The sequence below is a fragment of the Gopherus flavomarginatus genome, chromosome 1 (assembly GCF_025201925.1).
Source record: "Gopherus flavomarginatus isolate rGopFla2 chromosome 1, rGopFla2.mat.asm, whole genome shotgun sequence".
Classification (NCBI taxonomy): Eukaryota; Metazoa; Chordata; order Testudines; family Testudinidae; genus Gopherus; species Gopherus flavomarginatus.
This window is the reverse complement of record NC_066617.1, coordinates 146,869,144-146,886,080: the sequence shown is the minus strand read 5'-3', so window position 1 is coordinate 146,886,080 and position 16,937 is coordinate 146,869,144.

Genomic DNA, 16,937 nt, shown 5'->3' with positions numbered 1-16,937 from the left:
CTCCCCACCACCTCCTCTAGATGGTTCTGTGGCTGGGCCCTTCTAACTAAGTGTCTTGTCCTGCTCTCTGCATGTGTGTAGAGTAGAGATATGTAGGATTCAACAAAAGTCCATGTCTCCTCCCCCCTGCTCTCTCCCTTACATTAGACTTAAAAAGAATTGCCACAATATGAGCCTGTGGGTTACAGTGACATTTACAGTATATAGACTGCATCTGCAGGGAAAACAGAAAGATAGCAGGAATATAAGGTTCTGATTCTTCAGGGCATTAGTTTATTACCCGCAGGGGTGGTGGATTGCAGTGTCTGGGTAAAGAGGGCTAAAGATGCTGACAGGACGGGTGTTGGTGCTTCAAGTGATTTAATTGTTTTTCTGGCTTTCATTTTTTTTCTCCCCAGTTCTTATCTTAAATGCTTCAGCACTGGGCCTTAAGATAATTCACTTGGGAAGACTACTTCCCCTCTAACAGACCTTCAATGTCAGGATTTTTTTTCTGATGTCTAGCATGAAGTTTTTCTTTATTCATTTCATCCCATTATTCTTAATCATAATTCAGTGTCCCCACATAAATAATTCTTTCCCCTCCTCAGGGTTCACAACTTTAAACTCTTTGTACACTTTTATCATCTCTCCATTTATTCATCACTTAGCCAATCTTGCTAATTTAGTAGACCTGAAACATTTTCCACAGGAAAATGTCTTTTTCTCAAAATTGAAACTTTCCCTGGGCAACATATTTTGACAAAATTTTGTTTTGAAAAAAAAATTAAGCATTACATATGTTTGTTTCCAAGTGAATTTTCATTTAAAAATTTGTTTCACTTAAAATTTAAAAATATAAAAACTTGAAATTGGAAAAAATGTTTGTTTTATCAAAATATAATATTTCAAGCTACATAAAAAATTCCTCAAATTGATTTCATAAGAAATTTTGAAATTTCTTGGTTTTGTTCTTATTCAGAACAAAGATAAATTTCAGAACATCAGGATTTCCTGCAGAATGGAAATTCCAAGTTTCAACCACTTCTAATATTTAGTTAGTTTAATCTTTCCTCAGAATTCCATCCGTTTAGACACCTAATCATTTTCATTGCTCTTCTCTGAACTCCCACTAATTTGTCAATCTCTTTCCAAATTCCAGGAGCAACCAAATGAGGAATGGAAAAACATAAGGAAAAATTGAAAAGGTAAAAGTACAGAGAGAGCTTCAATTATTTACAATCCAGGGATTATGGGTACGTCTACACTGCAGTGGGGCAGCGAGTCAGAGAGCGTGGGTCAACTAACTCATGCTCACGGGCTCACACTATAAAGCTAAAAATGTCTCACCAGGTTTCAGAGCCCAGGTTCCAGCCTGAATGGGAACATCCACAGTGCTATTTTTAGACCCATGATCCAGATTCAATTGATATAGGCCTCTGAGACTCACTGCTGTGAGGTTTTGTGTGTGTGTGCACAGAGTAGACGTATCCTATGAGTTGTAAAACCTGTGTTATAGAATAGATCGCAAAAGGCCTGTCCTGGATGGTTAAAAATGTAAGATAAAATGTGCCTGATTCAAACTTCTATGTGCTTTTGATCAGGCTGTATGAGCATTAAGTGTTACAGATTGTTTAGTCTGCATTGTTGCTTAATAAATTCTGCATTTAACTAGTTGCAGTGAGACATTGAAGTTAATACCGTAGCCTTAGGTAGTGTCATTTTAACTCTCTTAGGTGTAAGCCCCTTTGCTCTGAGCTATTTGGATTGGTGTAGAACATCTCACTTCAATTTGAAAACTTCCTGTGAGGTCTGAGATGGAAAATTGCAGAGTGAATACATCTTCCTTTCTTGGGTCATGCTGTCCATCTTCTAACAGGACAGTCTGCTGGTGATACCACAATTTCTCTGTTGGGACTAGATGAAATACAGCTCAGAAAGTTCAATTCCAGTTCTCCAGCCTCTTCCTAAAGACCTACAGGAACAAACAAAGATGTCATACCCAAATGCTTCCAGGGCTTTTAATGTGACAGTATTAGATAAATGTACATAAATAAAATATATCTAATTCATAAAATGGTGGCTTTATTACACCAAAAGGGATTATATAGATGTGTAACTTTGATTTTATTTCTTTTCTGTTAAAGTTCAGTACAAGCAGTAGGCATGGTGTATTTAAGAATTCGTTGTTAGGGTTGTCCATGTGGCATAGTTTTTTGTTTTTAGGTTTGTGCTCCATTCATCTTTTCTGAGTTGGGTTCAAGCTAAAATCCTGAATCTGAACAACTTTTAAATTGAGGAAGTTATCTGGCTCCAGTTTTAGTTATTTTTACCTTTATATTTAAAATCTCCAAGACCAGCACCAGCCAGGGAAGTCTATATATGTACTATAGCTGGAGTTTAGTAAAGTATTTGATTCAGTGTCTCAAGCAAACATGCTTGAAAATAAATCACATTAAATCACAATAGCAACATGTCATTGCTATTGAAAATGTCTGAAGCTGTAAAAAATTATAAATTGACCTATATTGGGTCTCCTCTTTCTGACATCAGTGTCATCCTTCTGCTGAGTGGTAGCAGATATCAGTGGCCTTGCAGGTCAGTTTTCTAGTACAGGAAAAATTAATGTAACTTGCTTAATTGACACATAAACAGCAGTCCTGGAACAGAGGTTGTCACATAGCATGCAAGCCGATCCCTCCTTCCAGTAATCTCAGTCCAGCAAAAATGCCCAGTTCCCAGAAGGGAACTCTGACTCAGGAATTTAAGCAGAGAGCAAACTCTCCTTCCACTCATACAGTCCCCCTCTACCCAAACCCTTGTGTAATCAACAACACTGGTGTTTCTTCCAAGATTAAAAACTTGCTCTCATGGTAACAAAAGGAACTTGAAAGACTATGTGTAACAGCAGCACCTTTCATAACAATATGAAACTGAGAAAGAAGTGTTTAGAGGGGTATCATAGCAATCTGTTAAATCTCGGTTTATCTGTCATATTCATTAATAAGCTGTAAGGGTGGGTAAACAGCAAAGTAATTAAATACTAAATTGGAAGGGGTTGTAGACATCATTGACAACAGAGAAATATTTCAAAGGTTCTTAGAGAGGCTAGAAATATTAGCAGGCAATAAAACCACAAGATTTTAACAGGGCAAAAAAAGTTAATTTGGCAGGAGAAAAGTCATTTGAAACACAGGAATTTAAGGAACAAAAGACATCACAAAATCATCAATGCCAAGAGATGTAGGGGTGAAAATGGAGCAAACAATATGAGCTTGTAGTAGTAGATTTGTCTACAAATTGGTATCTTACAAAACTGAGACACTTCACCTAGAACACTGTGTTCTGTATTCTGGGCACCTGGAGGATAGCAGAGAGATGCAGATAAATTGGCAAATACTCAGAGAAGAGGAAAAAGCAGTGATTAAAAGAAGTGATTGACAAATATGGTATGAAAAATCTGAAAAGAACTAATTAATTAGAACTAATTATATAAACCAGCTTAGTTAAACAATGAGGAAGTACTGAGTTATAAAGGTCATGAAGCAGTTTACATACACTGTAATCTTATAAATACTGAGGAAAGAATAAGAGAGGAAGATTAACCTGGATAGTCTAGGATATCAATGATCTTTAATAATAAATACAACCTGAGGTGTCCCCTTTCCCCTCACAAGTCTGTTGGCCGATGCTGAAACCCCGAGGAGGGCCCCCTCAGGAGCCTGACACCTGTCATTGGAACCCCCTGTCCCTGCTGTTGCCTGTTGCTGGAACCTGCCCCTGGGACTGAAGCAGAAATGTCACAGAGGTCTCTGGAAGTCACAGATTTCATGACTTCCATGACCTCCATGACATAAAAGTAGCCTTAGTAATGGGGACAGGCACAGGATTCTCCTGGCAGTCCTTAGTTACAACTCTGCACAAAGGCAGCCATAGGGTGATGGTCATTCTCCACAAATGAGGGCAGATATGGAGTTCGTGTCCTCCTGAGGTGACAGAGCAGCCTTTTTAGGCACGGAGCTGCTTTCCTCAGTCTGGGAAAAGGGGATTAAAAAGGAACACTAAGCACAGCCTGCCTTTTGTCAGAATACCGCTCCTGGCTGGTAATCCAACTCAGTGGTCAAAATAAAGCAAAGATTGACGTACTGATTTTGAGGTCATGGAATCTCAGAACCCTTCTTCACAATGACCAAGACCAGAATGAAGAACACACATGCAACCATGTTAGCAAGTTCCACGTGAGAAGCCATAAAAACAAATACATCCAGAACTTGTCAGTGCTAGCTGAACACTTGTCCATCAAAGCAATAGGAAAATCCATTCATCCATCTAGTCCAGATTTAAAAGCATTTGTCATTTTTCTTAGTATATTTTTAACTTTACAACAGATCTCCTCATTCATTAATGTTTCCTAATAATCAGCTGAAAATGTCCTTTATGCCCATTTTCAGATTATTACACTATCAGATCTCCTTACACAATTTCTCACCTTCATTTCCATTTCCATTCTTCAAATACCTGTAGCATAACTCATTAAATCCCCAGCAACACAATGTTTGCTGAAGTTGCACGCATTTCTTTTTTTCAGTCTTTCCACACAAACCAATCTCTGATTTTATTTATTCATTATTTCCTGATTTACCTTCAAATTGTTGACACCCTTTTGATACTGAGGTGCCTGCAGATCTGTATGTAACAGGTTCTGTCAGAAGAAGGCATATTCTGAGATTAACTCATGGATGAGTTTTAATTGTTCCGGCTCCAGATTTTTATCCTATCTCCTCTCAAACGTCTCCTGTAAGCCCTCGAGCAACTAGATTTATCTAGTGGCAGTATTACCAAAATTCCCCAAGATGGGTGGTGCTGAAGAGTAAAACATTGGACTTAAAGTTTTTCATTGTTTATATAACAATGAAATGGACAGGCATCAGAATGAGGTGTTCATATATATATGACAAAATGCCTTATGTCAACATTTCTGTTCATTTCACCACCAAACATTTTGATATAGGAAAGGCTATCAGTGCTGAGTTGCTGTGATGAATGTCCCATAGATTCATCAGTTTTTCATCAAATGCCATCATTCACACTAGGCCACTAAAAACAGAGCCTAAACTTCCCACCATTATAACCCAACAGAAATGAGCAAGCAAGAAGTGACTTATACAGAACTGAAATTTCACACTCCTTCCAAGCAGCAGAGAATACAGAGACCTAAGACCGTCAAGAACAAAGGTACTGTATATGACAGGCTGCTGAGTCACCATTTTCTATTTCAAACCCATCCCTCTCTTTCACCTGCCCTGACAGTATGTTCTGAAATAGTAAAGTTTAAATATTCCTGTAATCTGTCACCTGCTGCTATGTTGCTGGGGCTGTGATAGCTTCTTATGGGTTAGACAGGGGTGAAAGGAGGTAGTTCTCACACAGGGGTGACAATACAGAATTCTCTGTTCTAGCAGGAATTAGAAGTACTTGTTTGTTCCAAGCACTGTCAGTGGATGCCAGAGTTATTGAGTGTGTAATCAATGGCAGTTATACTGGAGCTGGTTTTCAGACCTGCCCAGGTGGGAGCTGACTCTGGGATCTAGTGGCTGCCCATATTAACTATAGCCTGACACAGATACTCAGAACACAGGCTCGCTCTGCCAATCTTTATGCTCATTTTCTTCCTGTCAGACCCATCAGTTCCAGCTCCTCCCTGGCGAATCATTGCAGTGATTCTGGGGATCTTCTGCCTGGTGTCACTGGGAGCAGTGGTTGGTTGCCAAGTGTAAAGCAATTGTAGGAGAAACACTAAGGATCTGAACTCAGCCTCTATAAATATTTTGAAGACTCCATTCTGCTGATGAATCCATGGTATTTTATTGAGAAGTGTATACACATATTGTGTATCTAAATTTACTTGCACCCCAGCTACATAAACTAGCAACATTATCCTCAGCAGATTTTTTGTTTTCTCCAAAGTTTTTATGATGCCCCCAAATCACAATATTTACAGCCAGATCAGGGATTTAAACACCTCAAAGTTCAAAGTTGTTTGTATTCAATTTTTGGTTCGGCCTCTTACAAACACAAGGACTATTTGTGAAATGTGGATCTAAACTGAGGTTTTGATCAGCTCAGACTTGGACAGCACATTCTGTATCTGAGAACTTTGTTCTGCCTGTTATTATGATATGGGTCCTTTGCAAAATTTGGATGTCAGAGCTGGATACTTAATCCCCTCCAAAAATCTACTGTTCAGATGTAGAAATTTGGTTCAGTCCCATCCCTTCTAGTAAGCATAGTAAAATATTTCCTTGAATATTTTTTAGTTGCTCATCGTGTTTCCTGTAGTCTGCACGCTGATGAAAGGGTCAGTCAGATCTATTCTGCTCAGTTTTGTAGTATATTTTCTTTTACTCTTTTGTGGGCTGTGGATTTCTCTCTCAAACACACACACACCAGATAACATGTAATACGATAGTTAGCAGTCATGCTATGTACAGCAAAATACTTGAAAATCCTGAGCTCTGACAAATAATTGGAGCATCCACTTAGTGATTGCACTATTAACTTTCAACACAGCAAAGCTCTTTATATTTCCAAGCCTAATAGCAATGGCAGGATTTCTCTCATAGGAATCCCTCTTCTGGAGATGGAACAGATCTCTATCTGAGGGCTAGAACCTTATTCACACTCTGGTTGCTTTCTGAAGTCTTCTGGTGGTATGGAGTTTCCAATATTGACTCCTACAATCTCCTCCCTCCTACTCCCAGCACATGGATGTTGCTATGGGTGTGGCCAGGGCATCCCTGCAGCTGGCCCCAGGACTGGATGAGCATAAAGGAGACTTAAAGCCACCTTTCCCTCCTTACTAGTCTTGTGTCAAGTTGCACAAGATTGAAGGATTTGGCCACACAATTTTAAAATAAATTTTCCAAAATATGCAAACATAAATAAATAGAAGTTTTGAGAGAAATAATACTACAAAAAAGATCAGAAATAACAAATCCAATTCCTTCAAATGTAAAGGAAAATTCATTTGTCTCAGCTGTAGCTTAATTTAAAGTAGCATAATTCATCATGCTCTCATTGTCAATTTAAGTTTTCCAGACATCCCATCCATCAGGAAATTTCACCCACAAGCAAATGGTTACACACCCCAGCCAAGAAACATACAAGGAAACTGGAGATACGTAGTCTGGTGGGTTCTGCGTTGTCTCCCCAGGTAACTTCCTCTATGTTGATTTTAAAATGATGCAAATATTGCATATAATCATTAATGTATCCAATAATATTTCAGTTTATAATAACAGAGCCAAATGTAACCAAATCAAAATATCGAACGACCAGTCTGAGGAAGTTGTAAAAGCACATGGGCACAGCCATGATTGGAATCAACAGGACTAGAGCACATCTGTTGCTTATGTACCCAATGTTTCCTTAATGGTTCAAGCAGGAATTAACGTGGGGTAAAATCTGTAAATTTCATTGAAAATCAGTGGCACTTAGGGCTGATTTTTAAAGGTATTAGGTGCCCAAAATGCATTAAGTTGCTTCTGAAAATTTTGTTTGTGATCCTTGTCACATTTACTCTGCTCTCTTAGGCCCTAGGGAAACAGGACATGTAGAAAACATTGGGTCCTCTAGTGTTCTGATATTATGCACAATGATAATGTCATATTATCAATTCAGTGGGAGGGATTCATTTTAACTGGAACATCAGCCTATAGCGGCTGGAAACACCACAGCAGGGAAAGAGCAAGTAAAGTTGAAGTTATTGTAAATATACATCCCAGGATATAACCTGTCATTTACACACAGTGTTTCATTTACTGGTGATCTGATAGGAAATGGTGAGTAATCCAATGTGAACTGGGTGAAAAACTAGGTGTCATTTCCAACACAGATGTTATGAGAGGTACAGTACTAGCAGGCCAGCAATAATACATGTAGACGCTGAAGTGATTTGTATGGTCCGCCAGTAATAGGCTCCCACACAGAGAAAGGCAACATGACTCAGTAGATAAACCAAACATATACAGTATCTGGAATAGGAATAGTAGCCTTCAGTTCAGAAATCACAGGCCTCTGTCACTTGAGCAGTGCTTAGTTTATGCCAGGGCTGAGCCCCAGTACCTCTAGGCTTGGCAGCTCATAGCCCCAGCATCTAATTGCTTGAGCCCTTGCACCTTTTTCATTACAAATTAAACACTGCACTTGAACTTATAGTGTATTTTCAGGCCTCCAGTCACCAGGGCATGAGACAAATCGTTGAATAGACTTCATTCTATACACTAGAGCAACAGTGAGGCACATGCCAAGTCAGTACATTACCAGATTCAATCTCTACTTACATCATAGCCATCAACAAAGAAACGTGGAGTTCATAAATGTGTTTGTTTTTTCTTCATGGACATAAATTCAGTCCTTTCCCAGAGGACTGGAGGCAACATGGAAATTCCTTTTACCGCTTGGCAAAAGAGTAAAGATTACTGCACTTCTTTGGGCTCCAACCTCCTTAAAATTGACAGCAGGGAAGAATGGGTAATTTATTTCCCTTCAGTTCCCAATACTATCCTTAGTATTTCCAGATGAGTCTACAAAACAGGTTTTTTTTGCTACAACCCTCTTCCCAAATGCAGCTTATTCCTGTCCATCACCAACACACTGTAATGCATGTGGCAGCCTCAGAATTTGGGGAGGAATTATGCAAAGACAATTGGAAAGCACACCCAAATGTAACTATACCTAGAATGTGTGTGTGTGTGTGTGTGTAAGTGTGCGCACGTGCATAGATCAATAGGTCCTTCCCACACCAAATATCCTGAAAAAGTGTAGCCCAACGATTTGTTCCTTTCATCCAATCAATCTGCATACTGGTACTGTGTATCCTTTCAAATTTCTTTGCATGGAAAAGGAATGATAATAACAAATCCCTTATCTCAGAGGTTTCATACTACAATCAAACTTGTCATGAAACACTTCATCTAGAAGAGACTCAAACACCCACATTCCTGCAATTTAAAGTACATTTACCTGGTCCCTCAGAGAGTTTCCCCTTTTTATCTGATTTAACAAATGTAGCTTTTAAAGTTCAACAATGAAGTTTCTTCTGAGGACATATTATCCCGTTACAATTTCAGTTAAGTCTTTAGGTGACATTTCACTGTTGACCTTAAGACTGCCATTATTCCATGAGCTTTTCTCCCACTGTGGTGAAATGTATTGAACACCTGTTTATAACAAGACATTGGACATATTTTAGAGGAAAGTGTGAATAGACATTCTAGTCCCCATGAAAGGTGTTGAAAGAAATATGATGGGGATGGTTTACTTCCCTAAGGTTTAGAGCTCTTCACTGTCATACAAAATGGTTGGGTTATACTCCCTATTCTAGTCTCTTGCACTTCAGGTCTGATATTAGCTAGGATTCCTAGAGGAACAGGCCATTGATCTCCAGAGAAGTAGGTGTCTCACATTGCTCAATACCACCTCCTGTGGATGACTATGAAGCAGCAGTGACAGGTTCTTAAGAGAATCCCATCCAGTCTCCTAAGCTGGAAGGATGGTGTCTGTGAAATGGCCCTGGAAGTAAATGAGCTCTAGCCAGAACTCCCCAGCCACAGTCCCTTCCTTGCAGTCTATTCATTGATAAGATGGCAGAATAATTTGTATTGTTATTAAATGATTTGATTTTCTTTCCATGCAGGATTTTATAAATTCACAAACACATTCTCATCACTGGATCGGACTATCCCATAATGCAGTTTATGATTCCTGTGTGTGGGAGGATCGCACAGCTCCTTCCAGCAACCTGTAAGTGCTGCCCACTGGTGGAAACTATTCGGTTCCGTTTCATCTGCTTGTACATTTCTGACATATTATGGATCAGGCCCATTGCAAAGCATCCTACACAGATACAACTCTAGTGATATTCAGTTGTTCTCCATACTTCTCTCCCTCTAATTCATTATTACTGTGAGGAATTTGAATAATATTAGAATATCTGTTTCCTTGGAGCTTCTTATTTATTACGTTCCCTAAGGGATGGGAAGGATCTGATGAGAGACAGTCAAATGAAAAAGAGTCCCATTCAACTACTTCATGTAATGGCAGAAAGCTGAAAAGTGACAATTTTAAGTCCTTATATACAAATGCTAGAAGTCCAAATAATAAGAAGGGTGAACTAGAGTGCCTCATATTAAATGAGGATATTGATATAACAGGTATCATAGAAACTTGGTGGAATGAGGATAATCAATCAGACACAGTAATACGAGGGTACAAAATATATCAGCAGGACAGAACAGGTTGTGCTGGTGGGGGAGTGGCACTATATGTGAAAGAAAGCATAGGATCAAATGAAGTAAAAATCTTAAATGAACCAAACTGCACCACAGAATCTTTATAGATAATAATTCCATGCTTCAATAATAAGAATATAGCAGTAGGGATATATTACTGACCACCTGACCAGGATGGTTATAGTGACTGTGAAATGCTCAGGGAGATTAGAGAGGCTATAAAAATAAAAAAAACCTCAGTAATAATTTCAACCATCCCCATATCTACTGGGTACATGTCACTTCAGGACAAGATGCAGAGATAAAGTTACTTGACACCTTAAATGACTGCTTCTTGGAGCAGCTAGTCCTGGAACCTACAAGCAGAGATGCAATTCTTAATTTAGTCCTCAGTGAAGCACAGGATCTGCTACAAGAGGTAAATATAGCTGGACCGCTTGGTAATAATGACCGTCATATAATTAAATTTAACATCCATGTGATGGAGAAGACACCACAGCAGCCCAGTGTGGTAGCATTTAATTTCAGAAAGGGGAACTACACAAAAATGAGGAAGTTAGTTACACAGAAATTAAAAGGTACAATGCCAAAAGTGAAATCCCTGAAAGCTTCATAGAAACTTTTTAAAGACACCATATTAGAGATTGAACTTAAATGTATACCTCAAATTAAAAAACATGGTAAGAGAACCAAAAAAGTGCCACCATGGCTACACAACACAGTAAAAGAAGCAGCGAGAATCAAAATGTCATCCTTTAAAAAGTGGAAGTTAAATCCTAGTGAGGAAAATAGACAGGAGCATAAACTCTGGAAAGTGAAGTATAAAAATATAATTAGGAAGGTCAAAAAAGTATTTGAAGAACAGCTAGCCAAAGACTCAAAAAGTAATACCAAAAAAGTAATTTTAAGTACCTCAGAAGTAGGAAGCCTGCTAAACAGCCACTGAGGCCACTGGATGGTCGAGATGCTAAAGGAGCACTCAAGGATGATAAGACCATTGCAGATAAACTAAATTAATTCTTTGTATTGGTCTTCACAGTTGAGGATGTGAGGCAAATTCCCAAACCTGAGCCATTATTTTTAGGTGACAGATTTGAGGAACTGTCCCAGACTGAGGTGACATTAGAGGAGGTTTTGGAATAAATTGATAAATTAAACAGTAATAAGTCACCAGGTCCAGATAGTATTCACCCAAGAGCACAGAAGGAACTTAATATGAAACTGTAGAACTACTAACTGTGATTTGTAACCTATCATTTAAATCAGCTTCTGTGCCAAATGATTGGAGGATAGGTAACACAATACCAATTTTTAAAAAGGGCTCCAGAGGTGATCCCAGCAACTACAGACCGGTAAGACTGACTTCAGTACTGGGCAAACTGGTTGAAACTATAGTAAAGAACATAATTGTCAGAGAAATAGATGAACATAATTTGCTGGGGAAGAGTCAACATGTTTTTTTGTAAAAGGAAATCATGCCTCACCAATCTACTAGAATTCTTTGAGGACGTCAATAAGCGTGTGGACACGGGAATTCCAGTAGATATAGTGTAATTAGATTTTCAGAAAGCCTTTGACAAGATCCCTCACTGAAGACTCTTAATCAAAGTAAGTTGTCATGGGATAAGAAGGATGGTTCTCTTGTGGATCTGTAACTGGTTAAAAATAGGAAACAAAGGGTAGAAATTAATGGTGAGTTTTCAGAATGGAGAGAGGCAATTAGTGGTTTCCCCCTCTATTAGTATAGTATTGGTCCCCCGTTGGTCTGTACAGGGACCAATACTATTCAACATATTCATAAATGATCTGGAGAAAGGGGTAAACTGAGGTGGCAACATTTTCAGATGATACAAAACTACTCAAGATACTCCAACAAAAAGCAGAATGGGAAGAGTTACAAAGGGATCCCATGAAACTGGGTGCCTTGGCACCAAGTGGCTGTGAAATACAATGTTGATATGAAAAGTAATGCACATTGAAAAACATAATCCCAAATATACATATAAAATGATGGGGTCTACACTGGCTGTTACCACTGAAGAAAGAGATCTTGGAGTCGTGGATAGTTCTCTGAAAACATCCATTCAGCGTGCAGTGGCAGTCAAAAAAGTGAACAGAATGTTGGGAATTGTTAAGAAAGAGACAGAAAATAAGACAGAAAATATCATAAATAAGGAAGTGTTTCTCACTCCTTCTCATAGCACAAGAACTAGGGGTCACAAAATGAAATTAATAGGCAACAGATTTAAAACAAAAAGAAGTATTTTTTTCCACACAACACAGAGTCAATCTATGGAATGCCTTTCTAGAGGGTGTTGTGAAGGTCAAGACTATAACAAGGTTCAAAAAAGAACTAGATAAATTCATGGAGGATAGGTCCATCAATGGTTATTAGCCAGGATGGTCAGGAATGGTGTTCCTAGCCTCTGTTTGCCAGAAGCTGGGAATGGGCGATAGGGGATGGATCACTTGATGATTACCTGTTCTATTCATTCCCTCTAGGGCACCTGGCATTGGCCACTATTGGAAGACAATATAGTGGGCTAGATGGACTGTTAATCCAACCCAGTATGGCCATTCTTACGTATTTTTGTTCTAAACCCATCATGACTGAGATCTTTCTGCTCAAGAGGTACCAGAAGATTGGAATAGCAAGGAGGCTACAAATTAGGAATGAGATTGATTATTAGGCTGATTCAAAAATAGTTTAAATCGATACCATCCCCCTACTCTCCTCTTCTACTACTTCCATAATGTATAACACTGTCCGATTGGCAAGGCTGGCAGTAATTTGTCTCTTTCCTTCTCAGGTTTACAGTAAGCCAACTTTACCCTCCATAGGGCTGTGTACTCTTTGTCCAAAGAGAAGACAAGTCTTATAATTGTGAAGATGAAAACCTCTGTATTTGTGAGAAGGCTGTTCACCCAGGACCTACTATATTGGCAGAAAGAGACACATATGGGTTTAGAACCATGAAAGTCATTTCTTGGCACATCCTGACTTTTGCATATAAAGAAAGCATGGAATAATTCTTGCCCCTCAATTTATTGCATTATCATTTACTATTAATGAAGTTCACAAAATATTTTCAAATACTTTGCCGCAGTGACAGAAAATGTTGAAGAGTTTGTGTCGGAAGAAGCTGCCATTTGCCCATTCAGACAGAGAAGTAGCATTTTGAATTTTGCTTATCCCCTCTTTTACTGCTAACATTGTCCCCTGGCAATTTTTGTTCAAAATCTTTATTAATGATCTGGATTAATTACACCCTCAGCAAGTTCACAGATGACACTAAGCTCGGAGGAGTGGTAAATATGCTGGAGGGTAGGGATAGGGTCCAGAGTGACCTAGACAAATTGGAGGATTGGGCCAAAAGAAATCTGATGAGGTTCAACAAGGACAAGTGCAGAGTCCTGCACTTACAAAGGAAGAACCTCATGCACCGCTACCGTCTGGGGACTGACTGGCTAAACAACATTTTTTCAGAAAAGGACCTTGGGATTACAGTGGACGAGAAGCTGCATATGAATCAGCAGTGTGCCCTTGTTGCCAAGAAGGCCAATGACATATTGGGCTGCATTAGTAGGAGCATTGCCAGCAAATCGAGGGAAGTGATTATTCCTCTCCATTCAGCACTGATGAGGCCACATCTGGAGTACTGCATCCAGTTTTGGTCCCCCCGCTACAGAAGAGATATCATAGGTTTCACCCTCACTCTGAACCTTAGAGTATAGATGTGGGGACCTGCATGAGAAACCCTAAGCTTAATTACCAGCTTAGATCAATATGCTGCTACCATCCAAATATTTGAGTTATTTGGAAAACTCTGTCTTCCCCCCCCAAAACCTTCCCCTCCCCACGTAGCCTTGAGAGATTCCTCCACTAATTCCCTGGTGAACATCGATCCAAACCCCTTGGATCTTAAAACAAGGAAGAATTACTCATTCCTCCTCCCTTCTTCCTCCCACCAATCCCTAGTGAGTCCAGATCCAATCCCCTTGGATCTTAAAAACAGGGAAAAAATCAATCAGGTTCTTAAAAAAAAGACTTTTAATTAAAGAAAAGAAAGGTAAAAGACAAAAAAAACTCTGGGAGATAACATACAAGCTGATCTCATAGACAACAGATTTAAAACACAGGATGTTCCCCTGGGCAAAAACCTTAGTACATACAAGAATACCCAAATTTGATTATTCCCCTAATGTGAAGATTAGTTACAAAAAGAAAATAAACATAAACATATTTATTTCCTTCCTTAAGACTCACTACTCTGATAAGAGGCTGATTCCTTGATCTTTTCCACTCCGGCTGAAACTGAAACTGACTCTAAACAAAGGAAACTTCCCTCCTTCCTTTTGAAACATCTTGTTCCCCCATTGGTTCCTCTGGTCAGGTGTCAGCTAGGCTAGGTGAACTTCTTAACCCTTTACAGGTAAAAGAGGCATTAACCCTTAACTATCTGTTTATGAAAGGGATGTGGACAAATTGGAGAGAGTCCAGCGGAGGGCAACGGAAATGACTGCGGGGCTGGGGCACATGACTTACGGGGAGAGGCTGAGGGAACTGAGGTAATTTAGTCTGCAGAAGAGAAGAATGAAGGGGGATTTGATAGCAGCCTTCAACTACCTAAAGGGAGGTTCCAAAGAGGATGGAGCTCAGCTGTTCTCAATGGTGGCAGATGACAGAACAAGAAACAATGGTCTCAAGTTGCAGTGGGGGAGGTGTAGGTTGGATATTAGGAAACATTATTTCACTATTAGGAAACTATTATTTCATTATTTCACTGGAATGGATTACCTAGGAAGGTGGTGGAATCTCCATCCTTAGAGGTTTTTAAGGCCTGTCTTGACAAAGCCCTGGCTGGGATGATTTAGTTGGTGTTGCTCCTGCTTCGAGCAGGGGATTGGACTAGGTGATCTCCTGAGTTCTCTTCCAACCCTAACATTCTATGATTCTTTGATTCTCAATCTAGCTAATAAGAGTTGATTGATCTCTTCTGTACATCACAACAGCAGTAGTTCTGGTAGAGAGATTTGGAGAAGGGGAGGATTATTTCGTTGATGGATCAGTTCAGGCAGGGCATCAGTCCAGCGAGGGTGTGACTAGTGATGTGGAGTAAAGTGTAAAGACTGGACAAACAGGAGGTTCACACTAGCATCTTTGCTGGAAAAGAGGGGATGAGGAGAAATAACATGATAAAAGATAAGAGATGATGAGTACGGAAGGACTGAACTGGTCTGATTCTCCATCACTTGAACTCTTTAAATAAAGACTGGATATCTTTTTTAAAAAAAATATACTTTAGCTCCAACAGAAATTATGAGCTTAATGCAGAAATTACTGGGTGAGATTCCTTGGTCTGTGATATGCAGGAGGTCAGACTAAAATATTGCAATGGTCCCATCTGGCCTTAATATGTGTAAATCTTTGAGTTGCTACATATCTTAAAGGATAAGAATCTTGAATTTTATGCAGTGGAAAAGGGGACCCAAAGCTGGTATTCAAAGAAGGGTTGACATGGTTAGAAGAACGGGCAAGAAAGATGCCCTTAGCATTACGGTTATTTCCAGCAGTCACTGCATCATAAATCTCTCTCTCCAGGTCCACATTAAACAAAATGTTGGTACATTTCTATCACTCAGACTCTATCACTTTCATACCGTAGACTGGCAGTTGAGCTCGGCCTTTCTACATTAGGAACCTGAAAAGCTTGAAATGTTCTTCTTAGATCCTCCCTTCTTCCCTGGACGTTTCTTAGCAGTTTGAAAACTGACATCAGATATATTTCTTCTTTTCTTTTAATTTAAAAAATAATATATGCCCTAGACTAAGGGAATATGAACAAGTGTGGCTCTCAAGAATTGTCTTCTTTGAATTCTTTCCTAAGTGCTCTATTCTCCACCTGTTTTATTCCTCATCACTTTAATGATTATGAATTCTATGGGGATGGCACCTGCATCACTTATGACATCAATAGTTTCAGGATTGGAGTCAGTTATTTGACTTATCTCTTTGAGGTCATGGCACAAAACTCCAAAATTACATGATATTCAAATAATTACCATTTCATTATAACTAAATTAAAGAAAATAGGGACAAGATTTCAAACCTTTTGTAAGAAAGTGTTTACATTGTTATGTGATATTTTATCTCCCATTTTATTCTCTTCAGTTCATTTTTATTATTGCAAACAAAGCTCCCAATTTTGCAATCAGATATATGCAGTTGAACCACTGCACCTACACCGACCTCCATTAACTTCAGCACTGATGGGAATTTTCTAGTGAAACTGTTTCTGTTGTGACAGAACCATTAGATAATTTGGCTATGTGGCTGGTGGCAGAGAAGTATCTCAGGTTTCTGGTATTGCCATCCAATGCAGATGTTGTTGGGATGCTACATTAACTGTTTGGGAGCAGAGACTAGGAAATAAAACAGGAAAATTCTGAAGAGAGTGCCCCAATTTTCTATTCTCGTTAAGTTGAGTAAGAAGCGAGTCCTGCTCCAGACAGCAGCTGGATAAATATGAACTTAAAGACTTTTATTTAAGTGTCTGGTGTCCAATGGAGCTTTTGTCTCCTAGATAAATATTGTTTAATATACTTCAGCATCTAAATGACCCCGCCTAGACTTTCAAGTTACTGTATTAGGTCTTGTCGGTATCA